The 7,503-nt window shown below is 44.2% G+C and overlaps 1 long non-coding RNA gene across 1 annotated transcript; it reads right to left on the bottom strand.

Annotated features, from left to right (window-relative positions):
• Positions 1–468: 468 nt before the first annotated feature.
• Positions 469–6,103, bottom strand: LOC131347236 (uncharacterized). Its single transcript, XR_009203719.1, has 4 exons — positions 6,024–6,103; positions 5,750–5,914; positions 5,230–5,374; positions 469–4,567 (listed from the first exon to the last, which is right to left on the bottom strand). It is a non-coding gene; the product is annotated as an uncharacterized LOC131347236 (long non-coding RNA).
• Between the last annotated feature and the right edge of the window lie 1,400 nt (positions 6,104–7,503).

Here is a 7,503-nt window from a genome sequence, read left to right as displayed (position 1 = left end):
GTGGACAGTCTGTGATGCAGAGGACTGCAGTGGACAGAACCACTTGGAGACTATCACACCGTCTTCAACCTGCTGATGCAGTGGTCAGGTTTCAGCAGGAAGGAATTAGTGTCTAAATCTATAATGACCTCATAGTTCCTCTTATAACTGTCCTCATAGTTCCTCTTAGTTGCTGTTGTAGAAAGGACATTACTTAGTGTCCAATGTCACCCAGATGAGGTTCCCTTTCTGAGGCTGGTTCCTCTCCAGGTTCCTTCCTCCAGATCATCTCAGGGAGGTTTTCCTCACCACCGTCACCTCAGGCTTCTCATTAGGGATAAAATAACTTAACTTTATACTTTTTCATTATTTCTTTGTTTCTAGACTTCTGTAAAGCTGCTTTGAGACAAAGTCCAGTGTTAAAAACACTACAGAAATAAAATAAAATAAACTGAAGTGATATGAAGCACATCCTGAGGGCACTTTTGTTCAAACCTCAAAATATCTTTATTTTTTACATCTTTATTAAAAGCACACACATTACAAATGAGAAGAATAATTACATTTAAACCTAAACAAAATGTACAGCTATGGATTGCATGTGATAATGCGACATTCCCCAGCAGGCGCAGAGCAGCGCTGCTGAATTATTTGGCTTTTATTATTACAGAGCTGAAAAACACTGACAGTAAAGCAGCAGTGCAGGAGAACAGACGTCTGATGAGGGATAAGGCACAACATGTTAGAAACAACAGCAGAAAAATAAATAATGCAGCAATCTCATTAAACCTTCAAGTGTCAAGAGATGCAGTCCAATTAAATAAAGTCTAATTTGAAATTCTAATCAGTCTAGTCAGAGTCTAATCAGGGTCTAATCAGTCTAAACAGAGTCTAATCAGAGTCTAATCAGGGTCTAATCAGTCTAGTCAGAGTCTAATCAGGGTCTAATCAGAGTCTAGTCAGAGTCTAATCAGGGTCTAATCAGAGTCTAGTCAGGGTCTAATCAGGGTCTAATCAGGGTCTAATCAGTCTAGTCAGAGTCTAATCAGGGTCTAATCAGAGTCTAGTCAGGGTCTAATCAGGGTCTAATCAGGGTCTAATCAGTCTAGTCAGAGTCTAATCAGGGTCTAATCAGAGTCTAATCAGGGTCTAATCAGGGTCTAATCAGAGTCTAGTCAGAGTCTAATCAGGGTCTAATCAGAGTCTAGTCAGAGTCTAATCAGGGTTTAGTCAGAGTCTAGTCAGAGTCTAATCAGGGTCTAATCAGTCTAAACAGAGTCTAATCAGAGTCTAATCAGGGTCTAATCAGTCTAGTCAGAGTCTAATCAGGGTCTAATCAGAGTCTAGTCAGAGTCTAATCAGGGTCTAATCAGAGTCTAGTCAGGGTCTAGTCAGGGTCTAATCAGGGTCTAATCAGTCTAGTCAGAGTCTAATCAGGGTCTAATCAGAGTCTAATCAGGGTCTAATCAGGGTCTAATCAGAGTCTAGTCAGAGTCTAATCAGGGTCTAATCAGAGTCTAGTCAGAGTCTAATCAGGGTTTAGTCAGAGTCTAGTCAGAGTCTAATCAGGGTCTAATCAGGGTCTAATCAGTCTAAACAGAGTCTAATCAGTCTAAACAGAGTCTAGTCAGAGTCTAATCAGGGTCTAATCAGTCTAAACAGAGTCTAGTCAGAGTCTAATCAGGGTCTAAACAGAGTCTAGTCAGAGTCTAGTCAGAGTGCAGAGTCTAATCAGAGTCTAGTCAGAGTCTAATCAGGGTCTAGTCAGAGTCTAATCAGGGTCTAATCAGTCTAAACAGAGTCTAGTCAGAGTACAGAGTGTAATCAGAGTCTAGTCAGAGTACAGAGTCTAATCAGAGTCTAGTCAGAGTACAGAGTCTAATCAGAGTGCAGAGTCTAATCAGAGTCTAGTCAGAGTACAGAGTCTAATCAGAGTCTAGTCAGAGTACAGAGTCTAATCAGAGTGCAGAGTCTAATCAGAGTCTAGTCAGAGTACAGAGTGTAATCAGATTCTAGTCAGAGTACAGAGTGTAATCAGAGTCTAGTCAGAGTACAGAGTGTAATCAGATTCTAGTCAGAGTACAGAGTGTAATCAGAGTCTAGTCAGAGTACAGAGTGTAATCAGATTCTAGTCAGAGTACAGAGTGTAATCAGAGTCTAGTCAGAGTACAGAGTCTAATCAGAGTCTAGTCAGAGTACAGAGTGTAATCAGATTCTAGTCAGAGTACAGAGTGTAATCAGAGTCTAGTCAGAGTACAGAGTGTAATCAGATTCTAGTCAGAGTACAGAGTGTAATCAGAGTCTAGTCAGAGTACAGAGTCTAATCAGAGTGCAGAGTCTAATCAGAGTCTAGTCAGAGTACAGAGTGTAATCAGATTCTAGTCAGAGTACAGAGTGTAATCAGATTCTAGTCAGAGTACAGAGTCTAATCAGAGTCTAGTCAGAGTACAGAGTCTAATCAGAGTGCAGAGTCTAATCAGAGTCTAGTCAGAGTGCAGAGTCTAATCAGAGTCTAGTCAGAGTACAGAGTCTAATCAGAGTCTAGTCAGAGTACAGAGTCTAATCAGAGTCTAGTCAGAGTGCAGAGTGTAATCAGATTCTAGTCAGAGTACAGAGTCTAGTCAGAGTACAGAGTGTAATCAGATTCTAGTCAGAGTACAGAGTCTAATCAGAGTCTAGTCAGAGTACAGAGTGTAATCAGAGTCTAGTCAGAGTACAGAGTGTAATCAGAGTCTAGTCAGAGTACAGAGTGTAATCAGAGTCTAGTCAGAGTACAGAGTGTAATCAGATTCTAGTCAGAGTACAGAGTGTAATCAGAGTCTAGTCAGAGTACAGAGTGTAATCAGAGTCTAGTCAGAGTACAGAGTGTAATCAGTCTAGTCAGAGTACAGAGTGTAATCAGAGTCTAGTCAGAGTACAGAGTGTAATCAGAGTCTAGTCAGAGTACAGAGTGTAATCAGTCTAGTCAGAGTACAGAGTGTAATCAGAGTCTAGTCAGAGTACAGAGTCTAATCAGAGTCTAGTCAGAGTGCAGAGTCTAATCAGATTCTAGTCAGAGTACAGATTCTAGTCAGAGTACAGAGTGTAATCAGAGTCTAGTCAGAGTACAGAGTGTAATCAGAGTCTAGTCAGAATGCAGAGTCTAATCAGATTCTAGTCAGAGTACAGAGTGTAATCAGAGTCTAGTCAGAGTACAGAGTGTAATCAGAGTCTAGTCAGAGTACAGAGTGTAATCAGTCTAGTCAGAGTACAGAGTGTAATCAGAGTCTAGTCAGAGTACAGAGTCTAATCAGAGTCTAGTCAGAGTACAGAGTGTAATCAGATTCTAGTCAGAGTACAGAGTGTAATCAGAGTCTAGTCAGAGTACAGAGTGTAATCAGATTCTAGTCAGAGTACAGAGTGTAATCAGATTCTAGTCAGAGTACAGAGTGTAATCAGAGTCTAGTCAGAGTACAGAGTGTAATCAGAGTCTAGTCAGAGTACAGAGTGTAATCAGATTCTAGTCAGAGTACAGAGTCTAGTCAGAGTCTAGTCAGAGTACAGAGTCTAGTCAGAGTACAGAGTGTAATCAGATTCTAGTCAGAGTACAGAGTCTAGTCAGAGTACAGAGTGTAATCAGAGTCTAGTCAGAGTACAGAGTGTAATCAGATTCTAGTCAGAGTACAGAGTCTAGTCAGAGTACAGAGTCTAGTCAGAGTACAGAGTCTAGTCAGAGTACAGAGTGTAATCAGAGTCTAGTCAGAGTGCAGAGTCTAGTCAGAGTACAGAGTGTAATCAGAGTCTAGTCAGAGTAGAGTGTAATCAGATTCTAGTCAGAGTACAGAGTGTAATCAGAGTCTAGTCAGAGTACAGAGTGTAATCAGAGTCTAGTCAGAGTACAGAGTCTAATCAGATTCTAGTCAGAGTACAGAGTGTAATCAGAGTCTAGTCAGAGTACAGAGTGTAATCAGAGTCTAGTCAGAGTGCAGAGTGTAATCAGAGTCTAGTCAGGGTCTAATCAGTCTAAACAGAGTCTAGTCAGAGTGCAATCTGAGTCTAATCAGACTAGACAGAGTCTAACCAGAGTGCAGAGTCTAATCAGAGTCTAGTCAGATGAGAAATCCAGTGATGATGAAGTTCACACATGCAACACTTCTGATGTCAGTGTACCGTCACTGCTTAGTGCAAATCAAGCTGATAGAATCTGTTAATGACATACAAATATCTCTATAGATAATAATCTTTATAATATTCTATAATACTCTATTATACTCTCTAGACTGTAGAGCTGTAATACTGGGATTTGGGAGATTGTTCATTCTCAGCAGCACCTCTGAATTCTTCACCTGGTGAATGTCCATCATGAAAACTTGGTCCTGCTGAAGCTGATTGCACCACACCCTGATCCCTGAATGCTGGGAGAATAACACACTCCCCAGAATCCTCTTCTCCTTCAACATGGGAATTTTTTCATTTTAAATGAGACCGCTTTATTCTGAAAGAAAAAAAATCATCAAACACAAGCTTCCCTTTTTCAGAGTTTTCATCACTTCCAGCTGATGATGAAGTTCTGACTGACGTTCAGACCCAACTCATCTACCCTCAACACCTGGGGGGGGGGGGGTGAAAGAGAGAGAGGGAGGGAGGGAGAGAGGGAGGGAGGGAGAGGGAATGAGAGAGAGGGAATGAGAGAGAGGGAGGGAGAGAGGGAGAGGGAGAGGGAGAGGGAGAGGGAGAGAGGGAGAAGGGGAGAGGGGAGGGAGGGAGGCGGAAAGAGGGAGGGGAGGGAGGGAGGGAGGGAGAGAGGGAGAAAGGGAGAGGGGAGGGAGAGAGGGAGGGAGAGGGAATGAGAGAGAGAGAGGGAGAGAGGGAGAGGGAGAGAGGGAGAGAGGGAGGGAGAGGGAGGGAGAGGGAGGGAGAGGAGAGGGAGAGGGAGGGAGAGGGAGAGAGGGAGGAGAGGAGGGAGGAGGGAGAGGGAATGAGAGAGAGAGAGAGGGAGGGAGAGGGAGGGAGGGAGAGGGAGAGAGGAGAGGGAGAGAGGGAGAGGGAGAGAGGAGAGAGGGAGAGGGAGGGAGAGAGGGAGGGAGAGAGAGGGAGGGAGGGAGGGAGGGAGAGGGAATGAGAGAGAGAGAGGGAGAGAGGAGAGAGAGAGGGAGAGGAGAGAGGGAGGGAGAGGAGAGGGAGAGGGAGAGAGGGAGAGAGTGTTATTACATTGGTCACTGATACTGTGACGTTTCACCTCAAGATAGTGGACAGTTAGAGCGTGTTGACCTGATCGGACGTGTAGTTGAACGGCGCTTCATGTGAGTTCACAGTGACACTGCTTGGCTCGCCTTCACGCCGTAGAAGGACACCGTCTCCACCGTGAGAACGTGGCCTCCACGTGACTGCGCACCACCTCTGAGGTCAGCGTGTTCTGGAGAAGGTGGACAGTGGGTTCTGTAAATCCACCTAACAGACATCTAACTGCATTACTGACAGCAGAGTGGACTGAGGGTGGAATCTGGACTACAGGAGGAATTCTGACCACCAGGGTGTTGATTATATTCCTGTTACACCTCCTCCTCCTCCTCCTATTCTTCCCTCACTGTACCTTTCTACATGTAGGTGTAGCAGGTTAGTGTGTGGTGTGGCATTTGGCTTTACTTCTGTGTGTATTGTGTATATTTGTGTGTGTTTCCTCTTTCCCTGCATGAGTGAGTGTGTGTGTGTGTTGCACTACCTCCCTCTGATCAGCATGCTCTGGACACTGTGACATGTGTGGTAGGTTAGTTAGGTGTCTCTGCTCTACCTGTTTCAGGCTGAAGGTGATGTAGGCGTAGTTGTCCTTCTCGAAGGTGTCCAGAGAAGCTCCATTATCCCAGAAGAGATCTCCGTTAGCCTGACCGCCCTCACTCACACACACGATCAAGTGCAGGGGCTGACCGCTGCTCACCCACAGGGTAGTGTTGGGTCTCTGACACACACACACACACACACACACACACACACACACACACACACACGGTCACTCCTCACCTCTAATGGAACAGAATGTATAAAAACACAGAACACACACTGAATACCTGTGTGGGAATGATGGCTCCTTCTCTCAAATGAAGGTTAATTTTGTCCAGAGGAGCATGAAGCTTGATCTCTTCACCTTCTTTACTGACCATTGATTTACCCTGGAGCATGCACACACACAAAGATTTTCCTAACTTACAACATACACTAATCAGGCATAACATTATGACCACCTGCCTAATATTGTGTTGGTCCCTCTCCTCTTTTGCTGCCAAAACAGCCCTGACCCGTCGAGGCATGGACTCCACTACATCCCTGAAGGTGTGCTGTGGGATCTGGCACCAAGATGTTAGCAGCAGATCCTTTAAAGTTTTGTAACTTACAGGACTTAAAGAATTCTTTTGATAGATACTGACCACTGCAGACCGAGAACACCCACAAGAGCTGCAGTTTTTGGAGAGATGCTCTGATCCTGTGGTCTAGCCATCACAATTTGGTCCTTCATCAAACTCGCTCAAATCCTTACACTTGCATCCATTTTCCTAAGCTTCTAACATCAACTTTGAGGACAAAAATGTTCCTAATATCTCCCACCCACTAACAGGTGCCATGATGAGGAGATCAGTCTTATTCTCTCTCACCGGTCAGAGGTCAGAGTGTTAGGACTGACCGGTGTATTCAGCTTTATAAATAAAATACATTCTGAAGAAAGGATGAAATAAAGGAAGGCACTCACTGTGTAGAAATCATACCATATCCCCTCAGGCATGTGCAACCAACCACAGAAATCCACCCGGGCTCCAGGACAGGGCTCACCAACAAACTCTTCCCCAACAGGAACTGTTTATCTATTGTATACGTCTTCTCATCTGTAGGGAACCTGAAACATAACACACACACTAATAACACCTTCATCACATCCCTCAGAGAGGAGCATCACTGAGTTACAGCACCATCACAAGCTGGAAGAACATGAAGCCTGAACATCCAGGAGATGAGTGGACGTGAGCAGCGTTGTTCAGAAAGACCACGTGAGAGTGGCGTCATGCGAGAGTGATGTGAGTGTGTCATTCTTGAGGGAGTGGAGTTTATATAAAACAGAGTGTGTGTGTGTAGTAGGTGGGCACTCAGGTCAGCTGATCCTTTACTCTGTGACCATTCTCTTATTCTATTACATTTAGGTATTATTTTATTAATTCTGAGGAGCAAATTAAAAGTGATTAACAGCCCTGAAGATGTTTTAAAGATCTTTTATGTTGATATAGATGAAGATGTTTCCAGAAAAATCATCATGAATAAAGTCACGCATTTCAGTGTGGCTCTGCTGCAACACAGTGATGAGAATCTAATGTCTTATTATAAGAAATAGAACAGAAGAAGGTCTTACTCCAAAGAACAGAGGAGGTCTGGCGGCGGTGTGTCCGTGGGCGTGCAAGCGTGGTGAAAGAGTGTATAAAGGAAAGGAAAGAGGGAATAACGGAGGAGGAGAGCTTCCTTCATCGCCGTCCGAGCAGCTGGACTGAACGCAGTAGGATCCTG

The sequence above is a fragment of the Hemibagrus wyckioides genome, linkage group LG26 (genome assembly GCF_019097595.1).
Source record: "Hemibagrus wyckioides isolate EC202008001 linkage group LG26, SWU_Hwy_1.0, whole genome shotgun sequence".
Lineage (NCBI taxonomy): Eukaryota > Metazoa > Chordata > Actinopteri > Siluriformes > Bagridae > Hemibagrus > Hemibagrus wyckioides.
The sequence above is the reverse complement of the archived record's forward strand: the minus strand, read 5'-3'. Positions and strand labels throughout refer to the sequence as shown.